At 44.0% G+C, this 17,847-nt stretch overlaps 2 pseudogenes; one reads left to right on the top strand and one right to left on the bottom strand.

Moving 5' to 3' along the window:
• Positions 1 to 6,162: 6,162 nt before the first annotated feature.
• On the top strand, positions 6,163 to 6,850 carry LOC108518451 (transgelin-2 pseudogene; annotated as a pseudogene).
• Positions 6,851 to 12,023: 5,173 nt separating this feature from the next.
• On the bottom strand, positions 12,024 to 17,550 carry LOC108518443 (heat shock cognate 71 kDa protein-like; annotated as a pseudogene).
• Between the last annotated feature and the right edge of the window lie 297 nt (positions 17,551 to 17,847).

Genomic DNA, 17,847 nt, shown 5'->3' with positions numbered 1-17,847 from the left:
CGTGTTAGCCAGGATGGTCTCGATCTCCTGACCTCGTGATCCGCCCGTCTCGGCCTCCCAAAGTGCTGGGATTACAGGCTTGAGCCACCGCGCCCGGCCCGACAAAGATATTAAAAGCATAAGTCAATTTTAAGCTAGTTTTGTTAACAAGTTTTGACGTTTGTTGTTGTAGTTGTAGATACAGGATCTCAATATGTTGCCTAGGCTGGGCTTAAACTTCTGGCCTCAAGTGGTCTTTTTGCTTTGACCTCCCAAATGCTGGGATTACAGGTATAAGCCACCATCTCTGGCCTCACCTATTTGTTTAACCAAAATGTCTGCTTCCATGAACTACTTCTTGTTCTTCAAATAATACTTGGTCCATTTTCTGCTGCTGTAACAAAATACCACAGACTGGGTGGTTTACAAAGAACAAAAATTTATTTGGCTCATGTTTCTGGAGACTGGAAAGTCCAAAAGCATGGCACTGGCATCTGGTGAGGACCATCCCATGGTGAAAAGCAGAAGGCAAAATTGAGCACTTGAGACAGAGAATAGGGGCCAAACTTATCTTTTTATCAGAAGCCTACTCCTGAGATAACTTACCCACTCCCATGATAACACCATTAATCCATTCATGATCTAATCACCCTGTAAAGGTGTCACCTCTAAATACTGTTACAATGGCAATTAATTTTCTCTTTTAAAAAAATACAGACAGGTCTTGCTATATTACCCACATGAGTTTCAAACTCCTGGGTTCAAGCGATCCTCCTGTCTCAGCCTCCAATGTGTTGAAATGACAGGAGTGAGCCACTGGTCCGGCTGGCAATTAATTTTCAACATGAGTTTTGGCAGGGACATTCAAACCATAGCAAATACACAATTCATTGTTCATTCTATTTAATGCTTTACTCCATAGTTATTTATTGATTCTCCTCAGGGTCCCTGGCAAACAGTGAAAAACTTCATCTTTGGCCTCCTTGACCTCTGCTAATTCATTCATTTAACAGATATTTGTTGAGAACCTGCTGTGCCTTGGACAATATACAAGCAATGTGAATCCAGACCAGGAAGAGCTCATAATAAACGGTGAACCACAAATAGTACACAGGTAAGAGCTACGACTGAGAATTACGTATGAAATATTGTGTGACTACAGCTGAGAAACCATAGAACTTCAGTGACAGCGTGAGTCAGCTTGGCTAATGAAGTGACAATTGAGGTCTTTTAAAATCACTTCAGCCCATATCATCTGGCTCACTCATCTTCTCCACTACATGCAAAAGAAAATAAAACCTATTGTGTTTTCCATTCAAATGAAAGCATAGGTTGAAGTTCTCTCCTGAGTTGTCATCTTTTTTCTACCTGTGTTTTCCCAGAAGACTGTGATACGGTGAGAGGTCACAGAATTTGGAATCAAAATTAGAATTTTCTGCCACTTAATTGCTATGACCTTTGGACAAGTTACTTGACTTCTGTGGATCTTAGAGTCTTCGTCTGTTAAAACAGGAGTCCCCAATCCCTGGGCCATGGACTGGTGCTGGTCTCCAACCCCTGGGCCGTGGACTGGTGCCGGTCCATGGCCTGTTAAGAACTGGGTCACACAGCAAGAGGGAAGTGGCAAGCAAGAGAAGCTTCATCTGTATTTACAGCTGCTCCCCATCACATCACTGCCTGAGCTCCATCCACCTGTCAGATCAGTGGTGGCATTAGATTCTCATAGAAACATGAACCCTATTGTGAACTGCACATGCAAGGGATCTAGGCTATGCACCTTTTATGAGTATCTAATGCTGGATGATCTGTCACTGTCTCCCCTCATCCCCAGATGGGACTGTCTAGTTGCAGGAAAGCAAGTTCAGGGCTCCCACTGATTCTACATTATGGTGAGTTGTATAATTATTATATGTTCCAAGGTAATAATATTATAAATAAAGTGCACAATAAATGTAATGTGGTTGAATCATCCTGAAACCATCCTTGCCACCCCCGGTCCATGGAAAAATTGTCTTTCATGAAATGGATCCCTGGTGCCAAAAATGTTGGGGACTGCTGGGTTAAAAGAGATGACAGATGCCGGGCGCGGTGGCTCACACCTGTAATCCCAGCAATTTGGGAGGCCGAGGCAGGCAGATCACAAGGTCGGGAGATGGAGACCATCCTGGCTAACACACTGAAACCCCATCTCTACTAAAAATACAAAAAATAAATAAATAAATAAAAGCCAGGTGTGGTAGCGGGTGCCTGTAGTCCTAGCTACTCGGGAGGGAGCAGAAATGGGTGAAGCTGGATGCGACTTGCAGTGAGCAGATCGCCCACCGCCTCAGCCTGGGCGACGTAGCAAGAAGTTCTCAAAAAAAGACAGAGAAAAAAAAAAGATGACAATAGCCTGGGTGTGGTGACTCACACCTCTAATCCCAGCACTTTGGGAGGCCGAGGCAGGGGGGATCACTTGAGGCCACGAGTTCGAGACCAGTCTGGCCAACATGGTGAAACCCCATCTCTACTAAAAATACAAAAATTAGCTGGGCGTGGTGGTGCACGCCTGTAATTCTAGCTACTCAGGAGGCTGAAGCAGGAGAATCGCTTGAACCCAGGAGGTTATAGGTTGCAGTGAGCTGAGATCGTGTCACTGTACTCCAACCTGGGCAACAGAGCAAGACTTCATCAAAAAAAAAAAGAAAGAAAGAAATAGCAACTATGTGGCAGGCTGCTGTCAGTATTAGCAATAATGTATACAAAATTATATACTGTTGTACTGATGGCTCCCATTGAATCAGACCCACTGATATTCCTGGTATTCATACCCTTGGGTAGCCTCCTCCCATATTGACTCTGGGCTTGGTCATATGACTTGTTGGCTAATGAGACATAACTGTGACCCAAGCAGAGGCTCAATAAATATTTGCACATTCAGCCTGGCCAACATGGTGAAACCCCATCTCTACTAAAAATGCAAAAATTAGCTGGGCATGGTGGCGGGTGCCTGAAGTCCCAGCTACTTGGGAGGCTGAGGCAGGAGAATCGCTTGAACCCAGGAGACAGAGGTTGCAGTGAGCCAAGATCATGCCACTGCACTCCAGCCTGGGCGACAGAGCCAGATTCTGTCTCAAAAAAAGAAAAAAAAAAAAATTGTGCACATTGAGGCTTACACTCTTGGAACTCAGATGCCATGTAAAGAAATTTGGGCTACCCTACATAAAGAGAGAGGCCCCAATCTTCCAGCTGTCCCCACCAAGTGAGGCCCTCTGGGACCTTCCAGTTCCAGCCAACCCACCAGCTGAACACAGCTTCTTCAGTGAGCCCAGGAAAGCAAGCTCAGGGCTCCCACTGATTCTACATTATGGTGAGTTGAACCACGCAGCCAGGCCACAAAATCATGAGAAAGTACTGTTTTGTTTCAAGCCACTACATTTTAGGATGGCTTGTTAAGCAAGAATATATAATGGATACACTAATATTTTAAAAATACTCACATATACCTACTATGAGCCGAACACTATGCTAGGCTTTAGGGAGACAGCAGTGAACAAGACCAACAAGGGCCTCCCTCTCATGGAGCTCACATTCTAGTGGGGAAGATAGACCAGAAAAATCAAACGATTGTGCTTTGTTTTGTGTACTATAAAGGACAAGGTTTATGAGCTGAAGCAGAGAATAACGGAACAGCAGTTGCTTTTGATAAGGTAATCAAGGAAAACCTCTCTGAGATTAAATTCAAGCAGAAACTTAAAACATGAGAAGAAAGTAGCCAGGCAAAGAGTAATAGACTAGGTCCTCAATAAATCACAGCTATAACTAGTAACATATAAAATTATTGATATTTATTATTTGTATACTTGGTATACAGAAGATATATATATATATAAAATCCTCATCTATATATAAAATCCATATATCTATATACTTCATATATCTATATATATAGATATATATAATTTCCTGCCATTTCCCTTCCCCTGTGTCACCAGTCAGGGTCCAATTAGAAAAACAGAAATCACAGAAGGGATTGTATTATCCTGTTCTCACACTGCTATAAATAAATACCTGAGACTGGGCAATTTATAAAGGAAACAGGTTTAATTGTCTCACCGTTCCACAGTGCTGGGGAGGCCTCAGGAAACTTACTATCATGGCGAAAGGTGAAGGGGAGGCAAAGACCTTCTTCACAAGGCAGCAGGAGAGAGAAGGGAGAGTGCAGGACAAAAACTGCCACTTTTGAAAACCATCAGATCTTATGGGACTCATTCACTGTCGCTAGAACAGCATAATCTAATCACTTCCCTTCCCCAACACGTGGGGATTACAGGGCCCTTCCTTGACATGTGGGGATTACAATTTGAGATTTCAAGATGAGATTTGAATAGGGACACAGATCCAAACTTTATCAGGGATTTAATATAGAGGATTTGTTTCAGGTGTCAGAAAGCTGAAAGAGCAGAAAGCAATACTGAGGTAGCCTAGAGGGCTACAGAGAGCAACTAATTCTTGTAGTGCTGGAATAACTAAAGGGAAGAGGTTGGGAGTCACCATTGCCCAGAAACTCGGAGGAGCGTCTATGAAGAGAAAGCATCACTCAGCTGCTATTGATATTTCTGAGAGGGCTCAATGAGGTTGGTTCTCAAGGAGCACCTAAAGTAGCTGGAAGCTGGAGCCAACTATTTGTAAAGTAAAGTGTTGTTTTGGGGGTAACACTGGCTGAAAGAGCAAGTTAGAAGGAAGAAAGTCCCTTCTTCTTTTCTGTTGCCTTCCAATTTTCCTCTAGTGCCCACTATTGACAGAGCTTTGCAGGAATGCAGCTAGCAAAGAAATCTGTTAAAGGAACAGTGCAGCATCCCAGACAGCATAAAAGAGAGGAGCATGCAAAGGCAGACTTGGAGCTGAGAAACGGCAGGCAAAGGGCTAAGAATGTCCAGGTTACTTTTCCTAACTCCTGTTTTTCCAGCATCTGATCCAGTATAGCATTTGTTCTGACTCTCTGTTGTTATTTTAAGAAGGAATTTTCTTTTAAAAAAGTTTTTGAATAAAACTGGTTTTGGCCAGGTGCAGTGGCTCACACCTGTAATCCCAGCACTTTGGGAGGCCGGGGCAGGTGGATCGTTTTGGTTCAGGAGTTCCAGACCACCCTGACCAACATGGTGCCCATTTTTTTTCCCCCCCTCTATTAAAAATACAAGGCCGGCCGGTGGACTCAAGCCTGTAATCAGACTTTGGGAGGCCGAGACGGGGCGGATCACGAGGTCAGAAGATCGAAGACCATCCTGGCTAACATGTGAAACCCCGTCTCTACTAAAAAATACAAAAAAAACTAGCCGGGTGAGGTGGCGGGCGCCTGTAGTCCCAGTACTCGGGAGGCTGAGGCAGGAGAATGGCGTAAAACCGGGAGGCGGAGCTTACTGGCCCCCACCCCCCCCCCCCCCCCCCTGGAGCTGAGATCCGGGGCCACTGAACTCCGCCGGCGCGACAGGCGAGACTCCGTCTCAAAAAAAAAAAAAAAAAAAAAAACAAAAAAATTAGCGAGGCCGCAGATGGCGCATGGCCTGTAGTCCCAGCTACTCGGAAGGCTGAGGCAGGGAAAACGCTTGAACCCGGGAGGTGGAAGTTGCGGTGAGCCGAGATCGCGCCACTGCACTCCAGGCTCTACTAATGTAATAAAATGACGATCAAGTACGTATTAGGTTGGTGCAAAAGTAATTGCAGTTTTTGCCATTGAAGGTAATGGCAAATATGTCCTTCATCAGAACATGATGGCAGGAACTTCTGTCCTTGCCTGTCTCAGTAGAAATGAATGAATGGGTGAGTGCCTGGATGAACGGAACTTCCAAGATCTGTCTTTCAATGGCCGGGGGGCATTTGGCCCCCACACTAAGGCTATCGGACATCCGCACAGGACAGTCCTATTTTTGGTGTCCTTTCCCTTCTGAAAATAAAGCTGTGCTTGTAGAATTAAAAAAAAAAGTGATGGCAAAAACCGCAATTACTTTTGCACCAACCTAATATATAAACTACGTACAGCAGCCACTAAAACCTAATCAAAGACATATACTTAAAAACACTAATAAATAAAAAAAAAAAGGAACTCTGAAAGATGTTCAAATAACCCACAGGAAGACAGAAAAAAAAAAAAACCATAAAGACAAAAACAGGGGAGAACCAACAGAAAACAAAATAGGAGACATACAGCAATATATTAATAATATCATTAGCCGCTACAGCCCCTGCCTTGAATGCACGGCACTCCAGCCTGCATGAATGCTCCCCACAGTTGCCACCACCCATTGGAATGACCAACAGGGTACCTGCATGTGGCCTGAGCCAGGAGGTGCAGCAGCAAATTGAGAATCCATATGATGCAGACCTGGAGCAGATCAATGGATCACCACCCAGTGCCAAAAGCATGTGGGCTGGCCCCAGCCTGGACACGAGAACTTCCAGAATTTCCTCAAGGAGGGCACAGAGCTATGTGAGCTCATTAACGCACTGCGCCCCAAGGGGCAGGCCCCAGTGAAGAAGACCCGGGCCTCCACCACGGCCTTAAAGCAGATGGAGCAGATTATCTCAGTGCCTGTAAGCAGCTGAGGGCTACGGCGTTAACGCCACCGACATCTTCCAAACTGTGCACCCCCGGGGAGGAAAGGACATGCCCTGTGTGCAGTGGATCCTGATGAACCTGGGTGGGCTGCCAGTAGCCCAGGACAATGGGCTCTTCTCTGGGGCTCCCATATGGTTCCCTAAGAAACGCAAGGAGAATCCTTGGAACTTCTCAGACAACCAGCTACAAGAGGGCAGGAACATGATAGGGGTACAGATGGGCACCAACTGTGGGGTGTCTCAGGCTGGCATGACCGGCTATGGGATGTCATGCTAGATCCTCTGATCTGAGGACTAAGCTCTGATTTTTTTTTAAATCTTGCCCAAATTCCCATCTGGGGAGTCATGCCCTACAAACCACAAGTTCTCATCAGATGGGTTTTATTTAACCCTGTATATTGTGACTTACTTTCCAATCTGACTCTGGAATAACAGTACGAGACAAGGAAGGAAATCAAAATATTTTACCCCAAGACATGTTTCTTTGCCGTATCTTCATATGGCCCTGCAAAGCTGTCCTTTTGGGGGGAAATTTTGCATCTGTAAATAATCTCTATCAACATAGCCAGATCTTTTTTTTTTTTTTTCCAGGCCCTCCCAATCCTAAAGAAATTGAAAGTTTTGTACCTTTCGTTTTTGAGATGGAGTCTCGCTCTGTCGCCCAGGCTGGAGTGCAGTGGCGTGATCTCGGGTCACTGCAACCTCTGCCTCCTGGGTTCAAGTGATTCTCCTGCCTCAGCCTCCTAAGTAGCTGGGATTACAGGCACTTGACATCATGCCCAGCTGATTTTTGTATTTTTAGTAGGGACGGGGAAACTCAGTCTCAGGTAACCTCTGCCTCACAGGTTCAAGTGATTCTCACTTGATTCTTGTGCCTCAGTCACCCAAGTAGCTGAAATTACAGGTGCCCGCCACCATGCCAGGCTAGTTTTTGTATTTTTAGTAGAGACAGGGTTTCACCATGTTGGCCAGGTTGGTCTCGAACTCCTGACCTCAAGTGATCTGCCTGCCTCAGCCTCCCAAAGTGCTGGGATTACAGGCGTGGGCCACTGCGCCAGGCCTGAGATCAGAGTTTTTAAGGACAACTTACCGGGAGGGGGGAAGCCAGTGAGCTGTGAGTGCCGATCGGTCCGGGCAGAGATGAAATCATAGGGAGTTGATGTTGTCTTCTTGTGCTGAGTCAGTTCCTAGGTGGGGGCCACGAGATCAGATGAGCCAGTTTATGGATCTGGGCAGTGCCAGCTGACCCATGAAGGGCAGGGTCTGCAAAATATCTCAAGCAATGATTTTAGGAGCAGTTTAGGGAGGGTCAGAATCTTGTAGCCTCCAGCTGCAGGACACCTAAACCATAATTTCTAATCTCGTGGCTAATTTGTTAGTCCTATAAAGGCAGTCTAGTCCCCAGGCAAGAAGGAGGTTTGTTTTGGGAAAAGGCTGTTATCATCTTTGTTTTAAGCTATAAACTAAGTTCCTCTCAAAGTTAGTTCAGCCTTGGCCCAGGAAGGAACAAGGACAGCTTAAAGGTAGAACCAATATGGAGTCGGTTAGGTTAGATCTCTTTCACTGTCTCAGTTATAATTTTGCAAAGGTGGTTTTACTTCTCCCACAGCTGTGGCTACAGGGACTTAATTTATAGGGAGGGGTCTGTGGCAGCTGCTACCCCAGCCGCTGCTGCACCGTGCTCACCACACATCTAGGGTAGCCTTCCCTGGCAGAGGCCCTCCTGGCTTCCCATTTTCCATTCTCCTCACTATGGCTAGGGAGTGGGGGTGACAGAACAGAGGAAGGAGGGCTGCCTACCATGGTCTGGGGCTTGAGGAATAAAGAACCCCAGGCCAGGTGCAGTGGCTCATGCCTGTAATCCCAGCACTTTGGGAGGCCGAGATGGATGGATTACCTGAGGTCAGGAATATAAGACCAGCCTGGTCAACATGGCAAAATCCCGTCTCTAATAAAAAAATAGAAACCTTAGCCAGGCATGGTGGCGGCGTCTGTAATCCCAGCTACTCGAGAGGCTGAGGCAAGACTGCAGCCTGGGCAACAAGAGTGAAACTCCATCTCAAAAATACAAAAAATAAAAAATAAACTGAGTCTCACCTAGACAGCATATAGTTTGATCATGTCTTTTTTATCCTTCTCTCAATATTTCCCTTTGATTGAAGTGTTTAATCAATTTATATTTAATGTAATTATTGTAGGATTTTTATCTGCCATTTTGCTATTTGTTTTCTGTATGTCTTACGGCATTTTATTGTTCCTCTATTCCTTTATTACTGCCCTCTTTTGTGTTATTTTCTCATGTACCATTTTCATTCTCTTGTCATTTATTTTCTTTCTTTCCTTTTTTTTTTTTTGACAGAGTCTTGCTCTGTCGCCCAGGCTGGAGTGCAAGGTCACAATCTCGGCTTACCACAACCTCCGCCTCAAGGTTCAAGCGATTCTCCTGCCTCAACCTCCTTAGTAGCTAGGATTACAGGCATGTGCCACCAGGCCTGACTAATTTTTGTATTTTTAGTAGAGATGGGGTTTCACTATGTTGGTCTCAAACTCCTGACCTCATGATCCACCCGCCTCAGCCTCCCAACTTTCTTTTTTTTAGAGATGGGATCTTGCTATGTTGCCCAGGTTAAACTTGAACTCCTGGGCTCAAACAATCTTCCCACCTCAGCCTTCCAAGTAGCTGGGATGTTTGCCACCACACCCAGCTCTTATCATTTCTCTTACTGTATTTTCTTTTTTTATTTTATTTTATTTTATTTTATTTTATTTTGTTTTTTTTTTTTTGAGACGGAGTCTGGCTTTGTAGCCCGGGCTGGAGTGCAGTGGCCAGATCTCAGCTCACTGCAAGCTCCGCCTCCCGGGTTTACGCCATTCTCCTGCCTCAGCCTCCCGAGTAACTGGGACTACAGGCACCCGCCACCTCACCCGGCTAGTTTTTTTGTATCTTTTTAGTAGAGACGGGGTTTCACCATGTTAGCCAGGATGGTCTTGATCTCCTGACCTCGTGATCCACCCGTCTCAGCCTCCCAAAGTGCTGGGACTACAGGCTTGAGCCACCGCGCCCGGCCCTCTTACTGTATTTTCTATTTATGTTCTCTGTTGCCCTTGTGATTACAGTTAACATCTTAAGTTATAGCCATCCACTTTAAATTAATACCAACTTAATTTCAATAATATACAAGAGCTTTGTTCCTATATAGTTCTATTACTTCACCACTAGTTTGTGCTATTATAGTCATACAAAATAAGCCCAATACAGTTTTATAATTATTGCTTATTCAGTTATCTTTTAAATTAGGTAGAAGAAGGAAAGACTTATACACACACAAAAATCATTTATGTCTTTTACATTTACCTATATAGGAGGTACCATTACTAGTGCTTTATTCCTTTGTGTGGGTCATAATTACTGTCTATTTCCTTTCATTTGTTCAGGGTCTCAGTCACCCAGGCTGGAGTGCAGTGGTGTAATCATAGTTCACTGCAACTTCAAACTCTAGTGCTCAAGTGATCACCCTGCCTCATCCTTCCAAAGTGTTGAGATTACAAGCATGAGCCACCATGCCTGACCCACAGTTTTCTGTTTTTAACCAGCGAATGTCTTTATTTCTCCTTCACCTTTAAGGGATAGCTTTACTGGATATAAAATTATTGACTGACAGTACTTTTTAACTTTGGCACTTCATATGTCACCCCAGTGCCTTCTGGTCTCCATGATTTCTGATGAGAGATTCTCTGTTAATCTTATTGAGGCCTTACTGTATGTGACAAGGTACTTCTGTCTTGCTGCTTTCAAGATTCTCTCTTTGTCTTTGTCTTCAACAGTTGGATTAGGATGTTTTTAGGTGCTGATCTCTTTGAGTTTATCTTACTTGGAGTTTGGTGAGGTACCAGATGTGTATATTAATGTTTTTCATCAAATTTGTGAAGTTGTAGGTCATTATTATTTAAGATATTAATTATCCCCCATTCTCTCTCTCCTCTCTTTTGGGACTCCCATTATATATATGCTGACATGCTTGATGGTGGCTCAAAGATCTGTGAGTCTCTTGTTTATTTTTATTCATTTATTTTCCTTCTATTCCTCAGATTGGATGATCTCAATTGACCTATCTTCAAGTTTGCTGTTGTACCCCTCTAATGAATTTTTTATTTCAGGTTTTGTACTTTTCAACTTCAGAATTTCTATCTGGTTCTTTTTTAAATATAATTTCTATATCATAATTGATGTACATATGGTGCACATTGTTCTTTTTTTTTTTTTGAGACAGAGTCTCGCTCTGTCCCCCAGGCTGGAGTGCAGTGGCACAATCTCGGCTCACTGCAAGCTCCGCCTCCCGGGATCACGCCATTCTCCTGCCTCAGCCTCCTGAGTAGCTGGGACTACAGGCGCCCGCCACCGCTCCCGGCTAATTTTTTTGCATTTTTAGTAGAGACGAAGTTTCACCGTGGTCTCGATCTTCTGACCTCGTGATCCGCCCGCCTCGGCCTCCCAAAGTGCTGGGATTACAGGCGTGAGCCACCGCGCCCGGCCCAGTGCACATTGTTCTTATGCTTTCCTTTAGTTCTTTAAATATATTAGTTCTTTGAACATATTTTTAATAGCTGATTTAAAGTCTTTGTCTAGTAAGTGTAATGTCTGGGGTCCCTAGAGGACACCGAAAGTTTACTGGCACCATATGACCTTTTTTGACCTAGTCTTTTATTTTGTTTAGGCAGTCACACAAGTCCACCCAATTTCAAGTGGGGAGTGGCAAGGCTCTGGAAGAGCAGGTGGGACCAGAAATGCTTGTGTGACCATTTGTGGAAAATATAATCTGCCATATTTAATGTTTTGGAAAATCAAGTCACTAATGGCAGCACTGCTTATAGTAGTCAAGTCACCAGTTCAATACACTTGTCTCAGCCTGCATTAGTACCATAAAGCACATATATGAAGATGATTTTTTTTTTTTGAGACAGAGTTTCACTCCTGTTGCCCAGGCTGGAGTAAAATGGTGCAATCTTGGCTCACTGCAACCTCCCCCTCCTGGGTTCAAGTGATTCTCCTGCCTCAGCCTCCCGAGTCGCTGGGATTACAGATGACCACCATCACGTCCAGCTAATTTTTGTTATTTTTAGTAGAGACGGGATTTTGCCATGTTGGCCAGGCTGGTCTCGAATTGCTGACCTCAGGTGATCCACCCGCCTCGGCCTCCCAAAGTGCCGGGATTACAGGCGTGAGCCACTGCGCCCGGCTGAAGATGATTTTTAAGATGTGAGCCTTAAGCTACTTCTTGGGTCTTCTGGAGTTGTCGTGGTCAAGTATTTTTATATTAAAGTACCTTTCATAAATTAGCTTTATTTTATTTATCTTTTATATAACAGTTATGACATTACATTTATTTTCTGCATTAAATAATTATTAAATTTTATAATTTTTTTATTGAAGTATAACATATATGCTGAAGTACCCAAATCTCCAGTGTATAGCTCAAGAAATTTTTTCAAAGTGATAGTACTTATTTATTATCTCACAGTTTCTATTGGTCAGGAATTCAAAAGCAGCTGAGTTGGCGGTTCTGGCTCAGAGTCGTTCATCAGGTTGGAGTCATATGTCAGCTGGGACTGCAGTTATCTGCAGGCTTCACTGGGGCTGGAGGATTCACTTTCAGTGTGGTTCACATGGCTGGCAAGTTGGTGCTGGCTGGTGGTTGGGGGCCTCAGAGCCTTTCTCCATGGGGCTCTCCCTGGGTTTCTCTGAGTGTCCTGACAATAGGGTGGATGGATTCCCACAGAGCAAATAATCCCAGATACCAAGGTGGAATTGGCAATAGCATTTATGATCTAGCCTTCAAAGCCACATGCCATCATTTCTACCATATTTTATTGGCCACATAGAGCCAACTCTGATTCACTGTGGGAGGGGACTACACAAGGGCATGAATACCAGGAGGCTGGGATTACTGGGGGACGGCTACTACATTGCCCCATAGATGGATTCTATTCTGGGTTCCATAGACACATCAGTGTCTTGCATTGCCTTCTTTTTTTTTTTTGAGATGGAGTTTCACTCTTGTCACCCAGGCTAGAGTGCAATGGTGCGGTCTTGGTTCATGTGAATCACTTCTTAACTTCCTGTGTCTTGAATGTTGCATTTGTGTTTTCCAACAATCACCCTTGGCTCCTCAAGGCTGTGCCCTCCTTAGTATCTTTGAGTCCTGAGAACACTGTTTGTTACTAGCCAAGCAATAATTCCCATTGCCAAAGCTCCAAGGCTCAGCTGCCTGTTTGTCTGGAGGTTTTCAAATAGACAAGGACGTGTTAATGACCTAGTACATTATCTGTTAAGTTTTGGCAGGCAGCACGGAAATGTGACTTTTTAAATACGAAAAATAAAATTGTAATTGTATTCTTAAACAACCACAATTACTTACTAATGGTATGTGTGCCTGTTGGGCAATGCACAGTTCCTCAAACCATGGAATCAAATTAGACATTGCCATTTACATTTCCTGTTCCACATCGATATTTACACACTACTTGCTTTTTTTAATAATGGGAAATATTTATAATTTTAAAAATTTTAAATTAAACATTTTTAAATAAAAGGAAACACTGATGAACACTTTGTTTTCTATTTTGCACCATCACTAACAATATTCCAAAGAATGTCTCATACAAATATCCTTGTTCCTATGTGGGAGTGTTTCACAATAGTTTATTAGAACTGGAATTTCTGGCTCATAGAACATTTGTATTTCCAATCTTACTAGGTAATTCTGAGTTGTTCTCCATAGTAATTTACTCATTTATGCTCCTCAAATGTTTAAGAATTTCCCTTTTCTCCATTCTTGCCGAGTATTATTAAACTTCTCCATGTCTGCCAATCTGATGGGTGTGAATTGCATCTCATTTTTTAAAAAATTAGGGTAAAATACAGGTAACATAACATTTACCTGCATCTCATTTTTTCCAATCTTAAACACAGTTGTATTTAAGGCATTGCATTTTCCACTTACAATACAGTGCTTATAAAGTGCAAAGTTATTTCCTTCCCTTGTGCACGTGTTCCATATGTAAGTATTGAGAATGCCCAGTAATTTACTATAGCAGCTGAACTTTAAAGCTGCCATAGAATTTGCTACAAATTTAAGTCCTTCCATGTTTTCACTGTGTGGAACGATGCTACATCTTTTCTTGGGTTGGCTTCATTAACCTCTTCAATGGTGGGCCCTGAGGAAGCACCGACAGAGGGAGCAGCTCCCTCACCAGGGAATCCCGCAGGCGTTCCTCCTGGTGTGCTTCCTGCACTCTAGTACAGCTTGGTAATGATGGGGTTGCAGACTGTCTCCAGCTCTTTCTGCTGTTGTTCAAATTCTTCCTTCACTGCAGTCTGATTCTGTTGATAATGTCATTATACTTGTCAAGAAACTTCTGTTCGTCTGCATCGTTAATCTTGCCTCGAAGATTAACAATGCTTCAACAGTGCTTTCATGTTGAATGTATCTTCAACAGTGCTTTCATGTTGAATGCATGGGACTCAAGTGAATTCTTGGATGACACCTTGTCCCTCTGCTTCTTATCTTCAGCTTTGCACTTCTCAGCTTCCTGGACCACAACTCAATATCTTCCTTGTCCAAATGGCTCTTGTCATTAGTGACAGTAATCTTGTTCTCCTTTTCTGTACTACTGTCCACAGCAGAGACATTGAGGATGCCACTGGCATCAGTGTCAAAAGTGACTTCGATCTGAGGAACAGTGGAGTGCAGGAAGTAGGCCTGTGAGTTCAAACTTGCCAATCCATAGAGACAGAAAGTAGACGGATGTTTTCTAGAGGGAGGAATAGGTGAATGGAGAATGACGGCTAGTGGATATGGGATTTCTTTTCAGGCTGATCATGCTATTATAATATTTTTGTGGTTGTTGTTTGTTTGTTTTTGAGACAGAGTTTTGCTCTTGTTGCCCAGGCTGGAGTGCAGTGGCACCATCTCGGCTTACTGAAACCTCCCATGTTCAAGCAATTCTCCTGCCTCAGCCTCCCAAGTAGCTGGGACTACAGGTGCCCACCACCACACCTGGCTGATTTTCATATTTTTGGTAGACATGGGGTTTCACCATGATGACCAGCCTGGTCTTGAACTCCTGATCTGAAGTGATCTGCCTGCCTTAGCCTCCCAAAGTGCTGGGATTACAGGTATGAGCCACCACGCCCAGCCAAACTATTATAATATTAGAAAACAGTGATAGTTGTGTATCACTGCATATTTACCAAAACATGTCAAATTGTATACTTTAAAAGAATGATGTTTATTGTATTTACTAATATCTCAATAAATTTGTGATAAAATAAGATGAAAATGCATCTCAAAATTCTTCCCTTTATGTTTCTTTTACATATAACACTTAGAAATGGAAATTTCCAGTAAGAAGACCCATCTAGAGACCTTGTGATGTGGTCTGGATGTTTTCTATCTCCAAACGTCATGTTGAAATTTGATTTCCAGAGGTGAAGCTGGTACCTGGTGGGAGGTGATTTGATCATGAGGGTGGATCCCTCATGAATGACTTAGCACCATTCCCTTGGCGATGAGTGAGTTCTTGCTCAGTTAGTTGATGTGAGATCTGGTTGTTTAAAAGAGTCTGGGATCCTCCTCTTCACTCTCTGGCCATGTGATACACTGCTCCCCTTCAACTTCCACCGTGATTGTAAGCTCCCTAAGGCTCATGCCATAAACGAGATGTTTGCACCACGCTTCCTGTACAGCCTGCAGAACCATGAGCCAAAATAAACATCTTTTCTTCATTAAAAAAATTTTTTAAAAGCCCCAAAACTTGCCAAACAGGTTGTAATCCTTGGTCATGGGATGCTCATCTTTATAAACCTGAATAAGCACGCCAGGCTGGTTGTAAGCAGTGAAATTCTGTGTCTGGGTAAAAATGGTAGCATTACACTTAATGAGGACAGTTGTGACTCCGTCAGCAGTTTCAATACCAAGGGAAAGAGGAGTGACATCCAACAGAAGCAAATCTGGAACATTTTCAGACTTGTCTCCAGGTAGGGGGGCTGCCTGGATAGCTGTGCCATAAGCAACAGCTTCATCAGGGTTGATGCTCTTATTCAGTTCTTTTCCACTGAAGAAGTCTTGGAGAAGCTTCTGAAGGTTAGGGATATGAGTAGAACCACCAGCCAGGACAATATCATGAATCTGTGACTTGTTGAGTTTGGTGTCTCAAAGGGCTTTCTCTATGGGGTCCACGGTGCCATGGAACAAGTCAGTCCTTCAGGTCAATTCTTCAAATCCAGCATTGGTAATGGAGGTACAGAAGTCGATTGCTTCATAGACAGAATCAATCTCGATACTGGCCTGGGTGCTGGAAGAGAGAGTTATACTTACCACATTCACAAACCATATGAAAGTGTGAAATAGCTCTTTTGTTCTCACTGACATCCTTCTTTTTTATTTATTTATTTATTTTATTTTATTTTATTTTTTTGAGACAGAGTCTTGCTCTGTTGCCCAGGCTGGAATACAGTGGTGTGATCTCGGTTCACTGCAAGCTCCGCCTCCCGGGTTCAAGCGATTCTCTTGCCTTAGCTTCCCGAGTAGCTGGGACTACAGGCGCATGTCACCACACCTGGCTAATTTTTGTATTTTTAGTAGAGATGGGGTTTCACCATGTTGGTCAGGCTGATCTCAAACCCCTGACCTCGTGATCTGCCCGCCTCGGCCTCCCAAAGTGCTGGGATTACAGGTGGGATCCACGATGCCCAGCCTCACTGACATCCTTCTCATGCTTGCCCTTGAACTCAGCAATAAGATGGTTGACTATTAGGTTGTCAAAGTCTTCTCCACCCAAGTGAGTTCTCCAGGTGTAAATTTTTTTTTTTTTTTTTTTGAGATGGAGCCTTGCTCTGTTGCCCAGGCTGGAGTGCAGTGGCATGACCTTGGCTCACTGCAAACTCCGCCTCCTGGGTTCAAATGATTCTCCTGTCTCAGCCTACCAAGTAGCTGGGATTACAGGTGCACACCACCACACCTGGCTAATTTTTGTATTTTAGTAGAGATGGGGTTTCAACACTTTGGCCAGGCTGGTCTTGAACTCCTGACCTCAAGTGATCTGCCCACCTCGGCCTCCCAAAGTGCTAGGATTATAGGCATGAGCCACTGTGCCTGGCATTCCAGCTGTAGATTTGACTTCAAAGATCCCATTCTCAATAGTGAGGACTGACACATCAAAAGTGCCACCTCCCAGGTCAAAGATCAGCATAATTATTTCAGCTCCAACCTTTTTCTGTCTAAGCTATAAGCAATAGCACCTGCAGTTGTCTCATCGATAATTCTAAGTACACTGAAACCAGCAATAGTTCCAGCATCTTTGGTAGCCTGATGCTGAGAGTTGTTAAAGTCAGCTGGCACTGTGATCACAGCACTGGTAACTGTCTTCCCAAGATCAGCTTCTGTAATGTCCTTCATCTTTGTCAGAACCATAGAGGACATCTCTGGGTAGAAGCTTTTTGTCTCTCCCCTGTATCCTCCTTGGACCTTGGGCGTGCCAGCATCACTCACCACTGTGAAGGGCCAATGCTTTACATCACACTGGACAACAGCATCATGAGATCTGCATCCAGTCAGACATTTGGCACTGAAAACTGTGTTGGTGGGGTTCACTGCAACTTGATTCTTTGTGGCATCACCAACCAATCATTTGGTGTCTGTAAAGGCAACATAGCTTGGAGTAGTTTGGCTTCCCTGATCATTGGCAATTGTCTCTACTTTTCCGTGTTGGAAAACACCCACACAAGAGTAGGTGGTGCCAAGATCAGTACCAACTGTAGGTCCCTTAGACATGGTTGCTGGTATGTAGGTCCAGCTCAGACAGCGAAAAAAGACACAGGAACCCCAAGAGCTGCAGGCACGTTCCATGAGCTGCACCTTTTTTTCTTTTTTCTTTTTTTGAGATGGAGCTTCACTCTTGTTGCCCAGACTGGAGTGCACTGTCGCTATCTTGGCTCACTGCAACTTCCACCTCCCGGGTTCAAGTGATTCTCCTGGCTCAGCCTCCTAAGTAGCTGGGATTACAGGCGCCCGCCACCATGCCCAGGTAATTTTTTGTATTTTTAGTAGGAATGGGGATTCACCATGTTGATAGGCTGGTCTCGAACTCCTGACCTCAGGTGATCCACCTGCCTCAGCCTCCCAAATTGTGAGCTGCCACACCCAGCCACATCTCATTTTTAATTCAGATTTTTCTGGAGATAACTGCAGATTCATATACAGCTGTAAAAACAAA

The sequence above is a fragment of the Rhinopithecus bieti genome, unplaced genomic scaffold (genome assembly GCF_001698545.2).
Source record: "Rhinopithecus bieti isolate Rb0 unplaced genomic scaffold, ASM169854v2 scaffold_2077, whole genome shotgun sequence".
In the NCBI taxonomy this organism is placed as follows: domain Eukaryota; kingdom Metazoa; phylum Chordata; class Mammalia; order Primates; family Cercopithecidae; genus Rhinopithecus; species Rhinopithecus bieti.
This window is presented reverse-complemented; position numbering and strand designations above follow the sequence as displayed.